Below are 16437 nucleotides of genomic sequence, written 5' to 3'. Positions count from 1 at the left end.
CCTCTCAAAAAGCTGCATCCTCATTCGACGCTCCGCCAGTAACACCCGTTGCTACTGGACAAGCCCAGGCCGCCCTCGTTTTGCCTGAGGGACGGAGAGGTCCATCACCTGCTTTTAAAATAAGAACATTTGTAGATGTTTGGTCGCGGGGGGGAGGGGAAAATAATCACTTAAAAATGTTAAAGAACTGATCTTCGTGCAGATGTGAAAGGAAGAAATCTCCTGTTGCTCTGGCTCTACTACCCTATCAAGGCATATCGTGCACCCCTCCACCCCCCCAAAGAAAGATGCTGGTCTCATAGTTGAGGAGTGGACTCTGGTGAGGGTTTCAATTGGTCTTCGCACCCTGGAAGGGGTGTCAGTCCAGGTTGGTCTTCGGGCGAGGTGACCAGGGTTGGTTCATTCTTCCCCTCATGGACTAAGGTTGGATGCACAGGGCTTGGCAAGAAGCCAAGGAGACTGCACAGAAAGATTCAGAATCCACAAACCCTAATGTCCCAGAAGACCCATCGTTCTCACGTGCTTCTGCCCCCCACCCCCGAACTAGTCTCCACTAGCATCGACTCAGTTTTGACCCCCGTCCAGTCCCTCGTCACTTACGTTCACAATACTTCACACACCCTCCATCACTACAACATCTTCCAGTTCCATGAACTCGATCACTTCACCTTCACCATGGACATCCATTCACTATACTCCTCCATCCCCCCCCCCCCCCACCAAAGGCCTCAAAGCCCTTGTTTCTTTCTTGACAACAGACCCAACCAGTCCCCCTCCAGCACCAGCTGGCAGAACTTGTCCTCACCCTCAGCAGGTCAAACAGTGTATCTTTGCTATATAAATTACATTGTTTGATCTGCTGAGTTTCTTTAGCATTGTGTTTTTACTTGAATCTACCTCTGTAAGGAAAGACTGGTACAATCTCTTTGTTTGTGGTCTCTCAGGTAAGAAAGGAAATATAAACTAATTGCACACCTAAACCAAGAGAGAAACAGAAATACTGAGATTATTATCTAAAAATTTAAAAGATAAAAAGAAAAATGTGGAGTTGCAAACAACAATAGATAATTTCAAAAAGGTTTTGAAAAGTTACAGACAGATGTTCAGTTATTTTGAAATAATTGTGTCCAATTATAGTGAGATGTTTCAGAAGAAGAAACATGGGGGAAGGAAATGATGCATACAGAAAGTGGCAGATTAACCATTAGGCTGAGTAGGATGAAGCCTAGAGGTCCGGAGGGTAAGGGGGACCGAGCCACCCGAGATATTTCTGTGCTTTTGCATATATTATGTTTACCGTGCCCATGACTGCAGACACTGCAATTGTAATGCAATACACAAATGTGCTGCAGCAGGTCACATAGCATCTATATGAAGAAAAGGGTACCCTGGTCTCGGTTGTATGATAGTACAGATTCTATCACCAATGTGTATATGTACAGATTGTACTGTAGGATGACTGTGATTGGCTGAGAGTGTAGTCACACCTACTGGCAGGTCTTAAAGGATTGCTCCTAGCCAGACCAGGTCATTCTGGACTGGTCAACCTACTTGTGATATGCTCCAGTCTTTTAGTTATAAAAGCCTTGGTTTGGATCAACAAGTCTTTGGTTCTTTCGACATGCTCTACAATTTTATTAGCTCGACATCGACCCACAGTCAGCTACAGCCTCGAATGACTTTAAGCACTGGGTGAGATGCTTCAAAACATACTTACAGCTCTCTGACCCTGCCGTGATAGAGGACAACCATCAACTACTAATATTGATGACTATGGTGTCCCCGAGAGTCTACCAGAGTGTCCAGGATGCGACCACTTACGCCGCAGCCATGAAGGTGCTGAAAGGACTCTACTAGCCGATGAATGGGGTCTATGCTCGGTACAAACTTGCTACAAGGAGGCAACAGCCTGGTGAGTCCTGAAGAGCTTATATTCAGGCACTAAGGGCAATGTGCAAAGACTGTGCCTGCACAGACAGAACTGCTGCGGAGACCACAGACAATCTGATTCGGGATGCCTATGTGGCCGGGGTTCGATCGAATGAGGTGAGGCAACGTCTGCTGGAGCATGGGGGAGAAAACCTAGAGGACATGATCCGGATCGCAGAGACGATGGAAGCTGCGGTCTTAAGTATGGATATGTACTCTCGGGGTGGACCCCACACTCTGATGTGAGTAGGATGCCCTCCCTCTACCCTACTACTGCCGCTATGCTGCCCGATGCAACCCCAAAGTGTTATTTCTGTGGGAGGAACAAGTACAGCAGGTCCCAGTGCCCAGCAAGAAAAGCCAGGTGCCAGAAGTGCCTTAAAAACGGCCACTTTGCTGTAGTCTGTCGCACCAAAATGGCCGCCGTCAAACACTGCCTCGTGTGAAGCCCAATCACCACACACCATTTCAAACACTTCTTCCTCAGAGTTCTTGTCCAATGAGAGCGAGGGCTCCACCACGCAGCAGCACCTGACGTCACGGGGCAGACGTGGAAGGTACAACCCACCCTCGCTGAATCAGCGTCCGACCAGGCCCCAGCCCCGACCTCAACGGCCACCACCACTGCCAACCAGGGACCCGCCGCCACCGCCGACCAGGGACCCACCACCACCGAGGCAGCTGACCAGGTACCAGCAACTGCGACTGACGCTGCCAACCGGGGACCTGACACTGCCGACCAGGGACCTGCTGCTGCTGACCGCCAGACTAATCGCCCCATCACCGAAAGCAAACAGCGACCCCCAACACTTACCGTTGGCTGGCCGACACCCCCAGCAGGCTGCAGGCAGCAACACCAACTCCTCGACGCTGTCTCTTCCTGCTCAACTGTTTGCGTGAAGATATCACGCACACGTTGCGAGATGTCATCATGCAGGACTCCACTGTCCCCATTAGAAGTCTCCGCATCAATATCCCTCGACCAGTTCTTCCCCCAGCCCCTCACAAAAGCTATGGAACTGATTAAAGTGCATGGACACTATACCAATTGCTTATTTGACTCGGGGTCAACTGACAGTTTTATCCCCCTAGACCTGGCCCACTGTTGCGGACTGGCTATTCTCCCCACTACACAGAGAATTTCATTGTCGACCAGATTGCACTCGACTGGGGTAAAGGGGTACTGCGTGGCAACCCTGAAAGTCCAGGGCATCATGGTCACAGACTTCAAACTATTAGTTCTTCCCCAATTGTGTGCCCTTGCACTGCTGGGACTGGAATTTCAGTGCCAATTTCAAACCATTTCCCTGCACTTTGGGGGGCCTCACGCTCCACTCTCTGTCTGTAACCACTCCACCCCGGAAGCCTCCTGCCAGCGGCAGCCCAAGCCACCCGCCCCCGCGCCCCGGGGCCTCACCTGTAGTCTCTCCATCCTCAGAGTTGCTCCGCCAGCGCTTTTCGCAAACCTCACCCCTGGCTGAAGCCTGTGGCCACCAAAAGCCGGCAATATAGTTATGAACACAGGAAATTCATCACAAGCGAGGTGTGTGAGTCTGACTTTGCACTGGCAGCCACTTTGAACCAGGCTGACCGGCCGGTAACCTTCTTCTCCAGAACCCTCCAGGATCCTGAGAGCTGACACTCCTCTGTCGAGAAGGAGGCCCAGGCCATAGTCAAAGTAGTACGTCATTGGAGACGCTACCTCACTGGCAGGCGCTTTACGCTGCTGACCGACCAATGTGTGGTCTCTTCATGTTTACCAATACCCAGTGAGGTAAAATCAAGAATGACAAAATCGCCAGGTGGAGAATCGAGCTCTCCACCTTTAATTATGACATACTGTATCAGCCTGGTAAACTCAACGACCTGCCAGATGCGCTCTCCAGGGGGACTTGCGCCAACATACAAGTGGACTGGCGAGGAGCTCTGTCATCTAGGGGTCACTAGGTTCACGCACTTTGTCAAAGCTCACAACCTGCCCTACACGGTCAAGGAGATTCGCTCCATGACCCGAGCCTGCCCGGAGTGCACTGAGTGCAAGCCCCACTTCTTCCATCCGGAGAATGCCCACGTCATCAAAGCCACGTGCCCTTTTGAGCGTCTCAGCGTAGACTTCAAGGGGCCTCTACCATCGACCAACCGTAACACCTACACCTTTACGGGCATCGACGAGTACTCCCGCTTCCTGTTCGCTGTGCCCTGCTCGGACATGACTGCCTCCTCAATTATAGAGGCCCTGCACAGCATTTTCGCCATCTTCGGGTACCCCTGTTACATCCACAGTGACAGGGGGTTCTCGTTTATGAGCGCAGAGCTGTGGCAGTACCTTCTGGAGCATGGTATTGCTTCAAGCAGGACCACCAGCTATATCCCAAGCAGTAATGGGCAAGTCGAAAGAGAGAATGCCACTATCTGGAAAGCGGTTACGCATGCCCTCCGGACCAAAGGTCTCCCCACCTCTTGCTGGCAGGACGTGCTAACTAGTGTCCGGTACTCAAAGAACGACCCCTTGGTTGACTGAGTGTCTCTGCTCCATGAGAACCCCCATTATGCCTATGTTGAGTACCCAGACGGGGGGGAGGACACAGTCTAGGTAAGGGACCTAGCACAATCTGGATCAGGCGCAGCTGTGCCTTTAACCCAACCTCCTCCTATTCCTTCTCCCCCAGGTCATGTGCTTGAACAGAGGGATCAGCACCACTCCACCAGCTCAGGCCAGACTGTCGACAACGCCGTTGGGTATTGAGTGAAACAGTGGCCGCACCCTATGGGCCTGCCGGCGACCCCAAACCTGGCACCACGGCGGTCACGCCGGATGGTCAGGCCCCCTGACCGGTACAGCCCCTAACCTCCATCTACCCTGGGGTCAGTTGTCAAAGAAGGGGTGAATGTGATAGTACAGATTCTATCACCAATGTGTATATGTACAGATTGTAGTGTAGGATGACTGTGATTGGCTGAGAGTGTAGCCACACCTACTGGCAGGTCTTAAAGGATTGCTCCTAGCCAGACCAGGTCATTCTGGACTGGTCGACCTACTTGTTATATGCTCCAGTCTTTTAGTTAATAAAAGCTTTGGTTTGGATCAACAAGTCTTTGGTTCTTTTTGGGGGCCTTACTAAAGCTCACCCTAGGGACCAGGTGGTAGTTAATCTGCTATTGTATACAGAAAATTCTAGATGTAAAATTAGAGACAGGATGTATAAGAGAAAATCAATTACGAGACAACAAACTGGAGAAACTTCTGCAGAGTTGTGAATAGGGAGAAACAGGAGACAAGGTCTAATATAAGCTTTAGAGAAATTGGTGACAAAAAGAGAAATAAAGAATTACATGAAATTGTACTGGACATTTAACTACAAACAGAATGTTGGATGTAAAAAAGTATACAAAACATAAGAAGTAACCATACATTGGATGGGAGAAAAATTCTATCCTGCTCTGGGCCCCTCTTGGCTGAAGAACAGTTTTTAATTGACAGGTATTATATCTATGAATGAAGGCATAAATGGCATTGTTCTTTATTTTACAATGGATATGAAATACTCTTTCTGTAATTTATTTCATGTTCAAATCAGATTAAAAGATGCAGGCTCCAAATGCTGATCATACCACTCTTTATACAGTCGACAAGCCATGGCAGTACTTGAAATGTGCTTTTATCTGTTTCAGATGCAGGCTCATTCTCTTGAGGAGGCCAAATCTGAATATTGGCAACTTCTGTTTAAACTTGTGGAGCGGCTTGCTGGCTGACTTTTTTTCTGTAGATCTCTACAAAGATCTATATCTCACCATCACAGCAAAACTCACATGTATTGGAACATGAGTTTTACTGAACAGTATTTCACAAGCACTAGCTTGTGGATTTTCTTCACCCATCCTTCAGATATTTCTTTAGCTTAATCTATTTTTAAAGTGAATTTTGCCTGTTTTAAATCATTGATTATGAGCTGCAGTTTTAAAATATTGGATTCTTCATTTTCCTGTTACTTCAATTTTGCTTCCAGAGATCCAGTTCATCATATATTTTGAAATATCTTAAAGTTTGTTCCGTTGAGCATCAATTTCCTCTGCCAGACTTCATCGTGGTTCCTTTTTCTCATCTTATTCAACATTGTAAAGATAAACACCAAATGAAAATCCTTGTGAACATAAAGAAGGTTTTTAGTGGTCTGTCAACTATTGATAGGTGTTGGTTGTGATGTTTGGAAATTGTATCATCTGATACTGCAATGGGAGGCAAGATTTTTGCTGCATCTTCCTGAACAGACTTGTCACTGTCTCAGAAAGGAACCTCCCGGAAGGTCAGTGTGGCTTTTGGCCAGAATGGAGTACAGTGGACATGATATTTGACGTGAGACAAGTTCGGGAGAAGTCCATCGAGCAGAACAAGCCTCTTTACTCTGTCTTTATTGATCTGACAAAGGCATTTGACACTATAAACAGGGAAGCTCTCTGGATCATCCTGAGATGTTATGGATGCCCAAGGAAATTCGTAAAAATGATTTAGCTGCTCCATGAAAAAAATGATAGGACAGGTCCTCTGCAGTGGTGAGACATCAGCTGCACTTGCCATTTCTAATGGAGTGAAGCAGGGTTGTGTACGAGCCCCAGTCTTTTTCAATCTGTTTTTCACTTGCATGTTGTCAGGTGCTGTCCAAGATATGGAGAAGGGTGTGTACATCAGGTAGGCTCTCTCTTTGACTTTCTCTGCTTGAACACATGGACGAAGTGCCTCTACACAGTCATTCAAGAAACACTTTTTGCATATGACTGTGCATATGGACAGTTAATGCTGAACAAATTCTCAGACACTGCTACACTCTTTGGCCTGATATCAACCTGAATAAGACTGAAGTACCAAACACCAACACCATAGAACCAAAAATCACTGTTAACGACACTCAGCTGACAAATGTAAACAGCTTCAAATACTTGGGTAGCATCATCTCAAGTGATGGGCCTTTGGACAAAGAAATTGACTCCAGGATCAGCAAGGCCAGCCAGGCTCTGGGGAGGCTGTGTACCGGAGTGCTCAATGAACCATGTTTACATCTCCACAAAGCTGAAAGTTTACAGAGCTGTGGTCATCCCTTCTCTCCTACGTGGAGGTGAGACCTGGACTCTGTACCAACGTCACATCAAACAACTGGAGACGCCCTCCATTCCATCCTTAGCATTCATTGGCAAGACTGTCACTCCAACCCAAACTCCACCAGCATTGAGTCCCCGATCATGGGAGGGACACATCGTCAGAATGGACGACCACCATATGCCTCATTAGCTGCTCTATAGTGAACTGAAGACTGGAAGGAGACCTCAAGGTCATCCATACAAGTGCTGTGAAGGAAACCCTATGCTACTGTGACATCCAGCCAAGAGAACTAGAAGCTGCGGCTGCTGTCAGATCCCACTGGCGAGCCCTGTGCTATGAAGCCTACATCAGTTTTGAAGAGAGGCGCTGCCAAAAACGGATGGAAAACCGTGAACGGCGTCACAAAGCAGCAGCCACATTTATTAGAAAAATGGACTTCCAGTGCCCCCATTGTGCTAGAATTTGCACTTTCAGACCGGGACTGTGCATCAACATGACTTTTTTGAACCGAAGGATTATCAATATAATAATCTGATACTGGAAAATTATTATTTGCTGGGTTTAGAGGTACCAGATTGACATTGATTTGGAAATATAATAATATTAGGTCTAATATTCTAGTATTAAATGTAATCTTTTGGAAGTATAATTATCCCATTGGACAGAATATTTTCCTTCAGAAGTCAAGCCAAAGGTTGCATTGAGTGTTGGGATCTAGACATAACTTAGAGTGAGAGGAAGCATGGTATGAAGTTAAATATAATTTTCTTTTCCACAATGGCATGATTAGCAAAGCAATTAACACAATGCTATTACTGCACCAGTGACCCACATTTGAATCCAGCATTTTCTGTAAGGACTTTGTATGTTCTCCATGTATCTGCATGGGTTTTCTTCGTGTGCTCAGGTTTTCTTCCACCCTCCAAAAATGTATGGGGTTTGGAGGTTAATTAGTGTATTCGGGCGGCACAGGCTCACAGGTTTGTGAGTGTGCTGTATGTCTAAATTGAATATGCCAGTTCGATTATCTTTGGTTTTTTTATAGGGAGTTCAAGGAGTCTACTCAGAAGTATAACAGAAAAGTATATAACCTTGGTTCTGCACACATAGGTGAGTATGCATTCCATTCTAAAATGCAGTGAATTCCCACCTGATTCAGACCTTGTACACCCAGGCTTACATAATGAATAACTGCAAATTCAATATCGTTGTATTTTCTGGCAAGGTATTTGTTGACTGGCACTTTCCTACTTAAGCGCATGGTAATTCGGCTCAATGTTTGAAATTTAGAATGGATAACCTTTAAGTACTTGGCATTCAGGTCCAATGGCCTTTCCACTTTAATTTCTACCACATTTATCAACAGAATTTCTCTTCTCTATCCAATTACTCCTCCTTCTCCATTCTACCTTTTTATTTTACTTTAATTGCCTTTTTTGCCACTCCATCTTCCATAACGTTTTGTTCCTCATCTTTAAATGAAAATGTTTGACTAAAGGGTTATTAATTGAATGATCAAATGACAAAAATCCTTATGAGATGAAGATCTCAGCTTTTGGAAGAAGCATGTAATGGATGTGTTGATAATATTTGAAGTAAAATAGAATTATATATCTTGGGTTATGTAGTGGGCTTGGTTACAGGGGTACAGACACCACAGCACATTTGACAAACACTACGACACTAAGAGAAAACAAGAGGAGATTCGATGGGTTGAATGGCCTTCCATAAACACCTAAGTATAGCAGACAAGCCAATAATGGAATTAAAATGGATCACAATGGATGTCAGGACAATATGTGCTTTAAGGGAACAGAAGAAAAAAATTGGGTACATTCAGGCTTGCGCTGACAGTGCTACAAACCCCAGATCCATTTGATTGACAGGTGCAAAACTTTACAAAATCAAACGTTGGAACAAGATAGGTTTTACATAACAGACTGAAGCCATGTGATGTCAGGTCACATGGGGGAGAGAGAGAGAGAGAGAGAGAGAGAGAGAGAGAGGATACCTCAATCAGTGGGGGAGGGAGTTTCCATCCCATCCCAACCTGGAAAAGTCAAGGAAAGAAAACAGCCTGAGCACTGGCTGCCATGTTGTGACCAACCCATAAAACCCTAATATTTGTCTTATACCTTTGTTCTGAGTGACTTGAATGTTATGTGTAACTGTGGTTAGTTAAGTGTTAAATGTGGGGTTGGGAAGGGAGGGGGGGATGAAAAGAGTTTGAACTCTGCAGAAAACTGTATTAAACGGATAATTGTAAATTGTAGTCATTGCTGATACTGTTAAAATCGACACTGATAACATTGATAACTGTTTGAGTTTAAGTTTGGAAATATTCAATTAAAAAAAGAGGATAAAGAAGGCTGGAGGACATTTTGTTGGAGGTTGATCACACTGAGCTGAATAAAACCTGTCCTTTGTGAAAGGCAGGGTAAAGAGCAGTGATGTTTGAAGCAACCTGAATAAAACCTGACCTTTCTGAAGGGCAGGGTGAAAGCTGCAATCTCTGAGAAGGCAGGACTGCTGCTCTATCATCAAGAAATTTAGGTCTAGTACCCTAAAAAGTTGGGGGGAAACATGTGAATACACCAGCGAGAAGAATTCTCTCTAAAAGCCGACTCATTAAAAGACATGTGAGTTTGTAAGAAAACTGATGCTCCTGTGATGGATATATTATATTTTATATTATATATGAATGTTTTTTAAAAGAGATAGATTGTGGGGGGGGGTCTTTAGTGCAGGTCACCACAAACAGAGTAATGCTTCACATCTCATTGAAAATGCAATAGCTTTGTTAAAAATTAGATATTGAGGCACCGAGTGCCTTTGCAAAGACATTAAAATCTATTTTTGAAATGCTTTGCTTAGGAACTTCAAAAGCAGGCGCAAATGAAACATTCCATGCTCAGAGACTGGGTCATGTGGTTTTGCAAACAGAGAGAGAGAGAACTGACTTCTGCAGTGGCTGTTGGAAGCTTGTGGAAAACCTGACTTTGAAGACGGGTTGGGAGTTCCGAGTTCAGCCTTTGAAAAATCCTTGTGGTCCTTAACACGAGGAAATGGCTGGCTAGAGTGTTTCACCTGAAATAAGGGAAACAAGAGGAACTCTATGGTGACATAGAAGAAGAGGTTATCATTTGGAAAACCCTGATGGGGAGTTTCTTCAACAAGACCCTGAAGTGACTGATGGAAATAAATCAGTTTGTGTGTGTCCAACGAGCAACGGATCTCTCTCTGAAACTAACAAGAACTTTCCTGAGCAGTAACCATTTATCTTTTCACTAGAGCCTGGTGAAAGTTCATAAATATTAAATTCTGTGCACAATATAAAAATTGTCTAATAACAGTGAACTTGGAGGAGTGAGAAATGAGATTGGACTGTGTATCAAAGAACTTTCCTGAACATGTACATATTACATCTGTGCTTAGAATTATAAGGGGTTAAGTTAATAGTAATAAGTTAAAGTTTGATCCTGTTTATATGTTTAAAGAAAATTAAAAGCAATTTTTGTTTAAGTAACCATTTGTCTTGGTGAATTTCTGTTGCTGCTGGGTTTTGGGGTCCTCTGGGCCCGTAACCCCAACACCCAGCAGTGATAGACATTCACCAAGATGAGTGGTTTTTAAAACAAAAGTTATTTTTAATCAACTTTAAACATGAAAATAGAATCAAACTTTATACTTACACTTAACTATACTCTATACTAACCCAAATTAACCCCCTTCTAATTCTAATCGCACGTGTATGCAATGTGTGTATAAATTCAAGAAAAGTTATTTGGTTCACAGTTCAATCTCACTTCTTCTTCCAAGTTCTCTGGATGCAGGCAACTCTTACACTGTGCACAGAATTTAACATGTATAAAGTTCACCAGGCTTTGGTGCTTGAAAGGTAAATGTTTACCGCTCAGGAAGGTTCTATATGGGTAGAACTGAGGAATAGCAAGGGGCGGAAAACGTTAATGGGGGTGGTATGTAGGCCTCCAAATAGTAGTGTAGAGGTGAGGGAAGGCATTAAAAGAGAAATTAGAAAAGCATGCAATAAGGGAACAGCTGTCATCATGGGAGACTTTCATTTGCATATAGATTGGACTAGCCAAATTAGTAAAAATACTGAGGAGGAGGAATTCCTTGAATGTTTACGGGACGGTTATCTAGACCAATACGTTGAGGAACCAACTCGGGAGCAGGCCATTTTAGATTGGGTATTATGCAATGATAAGGGGCTAATCAACAATCTTGTTGTATGAGGCCCTTTGGGTAGGAGTGATCACAATATGATCGAATTCTCACTCGACATGGAGAGTGATGAAATTAAAACCGAGACTAAGGTCCTGAATTTAAATAAAGGGAATTATGATGGTATGAGACGGGAGTTGAGTAAGATTGATTGGGTGGTGTTTATGGGGGAGTTGACTGTGGATAGACAATGGAAAGCATTCACAGATCTAATGGAGAAATTGCAAAAATCGTTTATAGCAGTTTGGCATAAAAATAAACCAAAAAAGGTGACTCAACCGTGGATAACAAGGGAAATTAGAGACAGCATTAGGTCCAAGGAGAGAGCATATCAATTGGCCAAAAAAAGTACCACAACCGAAGACTGGGAGCAGTTCAAGATGCACCAAAGGAGGACAAAGGGATTAATCAAGAGAGCAAAAATAAATTACGAAAGTAAGCTTACGGCAAATATAAAAACTGACTGCAAAAGCTTTTATAAATATGTCAAGAGGAAAAGATTGGTGAAATCCAGAGTAGGTCCCTTGCAGTCGGAATCAGGGGAATATATAATGGGGAATAAGGAAATGGCAGACCAATTAAATTCTTACTTTAGTTCTGTTTTTACAAGAGAGGATACAAATAACCTACCAAGGATGTTGGGAAACATAGAGACTAATGCAAGGGAGGAACTGAAAGAAATCAGTATCTCTAAGGACATGGTCTTGGGGAAATTGATGGGATTGAAGGCAGATAAATCCCAAGGGCCTGATAATCTACATCCTAGGGCCATTCAGATAGCAGATGCCTTAAGAATTATTTTCCAGAACTCGATAGACTCAGGATCAGTACCCATGGATTGGAGGGTAGCTAATGTTACCCCACTATTTAAAAAGGGGGGTAGAGAAAAAGCGGGGAATTATAGGCCGGTGAGCCTTACATCAGTAGTGGGCAAAATGATGGAATCCATTATTAAGGATGTAATAGCGGAGCATATGACTAGCAGAGAAGGGATCGGACGGAGTCAACATGGATTTACAAAAGGTAAATTGTGCTTGATAAATCTATTGGAATTCTTTGAGATGGTGACAGGTAAAATAGATGGGGGAGAGCCAGTGGATGTGGTGTACCTGGACTTCCAAAAGGCCTTCGGTAAGGTCCCGCATAAACGACTGGCTTCCAAAATCAAGGCTCATGGGATTGGGGCAAAGTATTGATGTGGATTGAGAACTGGCTGGCAGGTAGAAGACAGAGAGTTGGGATAAATGGCTCGTTTTCTGAGTGGCAGGCGGTGACCAGTGGGGTGCCATAGGGATCTGTATTGGGACCCCAGCTGTTCACAATTTACATTAATGATCTGGATGAGGGGATTGGATGTAATATCTCCAAATTTGCAGATGACACTAAGCTATGAGGGAGGAGGGGTTGTGTGCACGGAAGAGGGGGTCAGGAAGCTCCAGTGTGATTTGGATAAATTGAGGGACTGGGCAGATACATGGCAAATGCACTACAATGTGGATAAATGTGAGGTTATCCACTTTGGTAATACAAACCGGAGGGCAGATTACTATTTGAATGGCAATAGATTAAGAGATGGGGAAGTGCAGAGAGACCTAGGGGTACTTGTACACCAGTCTCTGAAGGCGAGCATGCAGGTACAGCAGGCGGTTAAAAAGGCAAATGGTATGTTGGCCTTCATATCAAGAGGGTTTGAGTATAGGAACAAGGATACCTTACTGCAGCTGTACAGGGTCTTGGTGAGACCACACCTGGAGTATTGTGTGCAGTTTTGGTCACCTTATCTAAGGAAGGATGTTCTTGCAATGGAGGGAGTGCAGAGGCGATTCACCAGACTGATACCTGGAATGGCAGGAATGACTTATGAGGAAAGATTGCGCAAATTGGGATTGTTCTCGGTGGAGTTTAGAAGATTGAGAGGGGATCTCATAGAGACATATAAAATTCTGGCAGGACTGGACAGAATGGATGCAGATGGGATGTTTCCAAGGATGGGAAAATCCAGAACCCGGGGCCATGGTTTGAGGATAATAGGCAAACCATTTAGGACCGAGATGAGGAGGAATTCATTGCCACAGAGGGCAGTAGAGGCAGGTTCATTAAATATATTTAAGAGGGAATTAGATATATTTCTTCAGTATAAAGATATTAAATGTTACGGAGAGAAGGCGGGGACGGGGTATTGAACTTTAAGATCAGCCATGATGTCGTTGAATGGCGGAGCAGGCTCGAAGGGTCGAATGACCTACTCCTGCTCCTATCTTTTATGTTTCTATGTTTCTATGTTCTTGTAGGGTTTTCAGTTCCAGATTTGTTGATCCAGGATTTCCACAACTGAGGTACTACCATTAGTCACCTCAAGGTCTCACTGATGAAACTTGCCCCATCAGGGTTTTCCAGATGGTAACCTCTTTTTTCAGGCTACCACCACAGAATTCCTTTCTGTTCCACTTATTCCAAGAGAAACATCAGTCATATAGCACTTCCAGCCATCCACTGCTTTGGAACTTTTCATCAGTTCTTCCTGGATTGCACTGTTCAGTGTCCCACACACACTGACTGAAAGAGCTTGTGACCTCTCTCTTTCTCTCTCTCAAAATGAGACTCCAGTAAAAAGCATGTGACTCGTGTGACTTGCAACCCCCCCCCCCCCACCTTCTCCAGCAAACAACAGGATTTTTTCCTTCTGTCAAGTTGTTATCTTAAGTATAAACAAAATCTAGGGGTGACCTCTCTGTGAGCACTTTTTTGCAGTAAGGGTACTTGTAGTCAACCTGACTCCAGCAAGACATTGGTCATGCATTTTATGAGCCATTTCCATTAGCACCTACTTGTGAAATGTGCATAACATTTTTCAGAGATCCTGCCATGAGAATTCTTCAGTCTTTCAAATAAGATCTGTTTTAAAATATGTGTATGTATGTAACCAACTGAAAAACCTCACAAAGATAAGCGTATACAGAGCCGTTGTCATACCCACACTCCTGTTCGGCTCCGAATCATGGGTCCTCTACCGGCACCACCTACGGCTCCTAGAACGCTTCCACCAGCGTTGTCTCCACTCCATCCTCAACATCCATTGGAGCGCTCACACCCCTAACGTCGAGGTACTCGAGATGGCAGAGGTCGACAGCATCGAGTCCACGCTGCTGAAGATCCAGCTGCGCTGGATGGGTCACGTCTCCAGAATGGAGGACCATCGCCTTCCCAAGATCGTATTATATGGCGAGCTCTCCACTGGCCACCGTGACAGAGGTGCACCAAAGAAAAGGTACAAGGACTGCCTAAAGAAATCTCTTGGTGCCTGCCACATTGACCACCGCCAGTGGGCTGATAACGCCTCAAACCGTGCATCTTGGCGCCTCACAGTTTGGCGGGCAGCAGCCTCCTTTGAAGAAGACCGCAGAGCCCACCTCACTGACAAAAGGCAAAGGAGGAAAAACCCAACACCCAACCCCAACCAACCAATTTTCCCTTGCAACCGCTGCAATCGTGTCTGCCTGTCCCGCATCGGACTGGTCAGCCACAAACGAGCCTGCAGCTGACGTGGACTTTTTTACCCCCTCCATAAATCTTCGTCCGCGAAGCCAAGCCAAAGAAAAAAAAAGAATTCTAAATTTTACCAAATTTCTCCCAAACATTACCAAATTCTCCCCAAATATTAATACTATTACACACTCCATACTTGCTCTATAAAAATTTCTGGAACGTAATTTAAAGAAAAGATTCTGGCACTCGACAAGAGATTTGAAATGGGACTTTAAAATTGAAATTTCTAGAAGCAAGCCCTTGAAATGGCCTGGACTTTGAAACCACACACACACACACTCATTTTACACTCGTGCGTAGTGGTGGGGGTTAATATGGCATTAAGTTTAGTCATTGAGATATGTTATGTGAGGAATAATTTAATTAAAAAACTTATTTTTCAATTTACCATTGGTGTTCCTATGTTAGAACTAGTTCATAACAAGCATTACCACTGTCTTACTCCAGAATTGGTCCTGATTTCTTAAGAATATAGGCTGTTCTCTTCATTGTTTCTCCATTTATTCACTTATCTCACCACTGTTATGGAGCATAATTTTGACGTGACCATCTTTATAATTTATTTTTTAAATTTTTTATTTTTCACACCATAAAACACGTTAGCCATGATATACACTTTTTCATTTTCACACATATACAGTGACTTTTTCTCCCCACCCCCCCCCCTCCTCCCAAGCCACCCCCCTCTCATCCATTTTAGGTATACAATCTAGGTTGCATTAAGTCAGTCAGACAATGTTGTCATTCAACAAAAATACACCAGAAATTCTACTGAGTCCATTCTTTTCTTTTCTTTTCCTTCCATCAACTTAGGTAATGTTTGTTCCCGGTAGGTTTTCGCTATTTTATTTAATGTAAGGCTCCCATACTTGTTCGAATATTTCAATATTATTTCTTAAACTATATGTTATTTTTTCTAATGGAATACATTTATTCATTTCTATATACCATTGTTGTATTTTCAAATTATCTTCCAATTTCCAGGTTGACATAATACATTTTTTTTGCTACGGCTAGGGCTATCTTAACAAATCTTTTTTGTGCATCTTCCAAGTCAATTCCAAATTCTTTATTTTTTATGTTACTTAGGAGAAAGATCTCTGGATTCTTTGGTATATTGTTTTCTGTTATTTTATTTAATATCTGATTGAGATCATCCCAAAATTTTTCTACTCTCTCACATGTCCAGATTGCATGAATTGTTGTTCCCCTTTCTTTTTTACATCGAAAACATCTATCAGATACTGTTGGGTCCCATTTATTTAACTTTTGCGGTGTAATGTATAGTCTGTGCAACCAATTATATTGTATCATACGCAGCCTCGTATTTATTGTATTTCTCATCGTTCCAGAACATAATTTCTCCCATGTTTCCTTTTTTATCTTTATATTTAAATCTTGTTCCCATTTTTGTTTAGTTTTACCATTTGTTTCCTCATTCTCCTTTTCTTGCAGTTTAATATACATATTTGTTATAAATCTTTTGATTAACATTGTATCTGTAATCACATATTCAAGGTTACTTCCCTCTGGTAAACTCAAATTGCTTCCTAATTTATCTTTCAAGTAGGATCTCAGTTGGTAATATGCCAGCGCTGTATCTCCAGTTATATTGTACTTAT

General features: G+C 43.6%; 1 protein-coding gene across 3 annotated transcripts in view; it reads left to right on the top strand.

Moving 5' to 3' along the window:
* The first annotated feature begins 93 nt into the window (after positions 1-93).
* LOC138745991 (DENN domain-containing protein 2A) overlaps positions 94-16437 on the top strand; it is a 153846-nt gene continuing 137502 nt past the window's right edge. For 2 of the 3 annotated variants that reach the window (XM_069903644.1, XM_069903642.1), the window contains exons 1-2: positions 94-367; positions 8070-8134. The gene's annotated coding sequence lies outside the window, so the exon portion shown is untranslated. The remainder of the gene's footprint in view (positions 368-8069; positions 8135-16437) is intronic. The other variant, XM_069903643.1, reaches the window with a different exon arrangement.

This window comes from Narcine bancroftii, chromosome 11, assembly GCF_036971445.1.
Source record: "Narcine bancroftii isolate sNarBan1 chromosome 11, sNarBan1.hap1, whole genome shotgun sequence".
NCBI classification, from domain to species: Eukaryota; Metazoa; Chordata; class Chondrichthyes; order Torpediniformes; family Narcinidae; genus Narcine; species Narcine bancroftii.
Note: the sequence above shows the minus strand (reverse complement) of the source record. Positions and strands in the feature narration are given on the sequence as shown.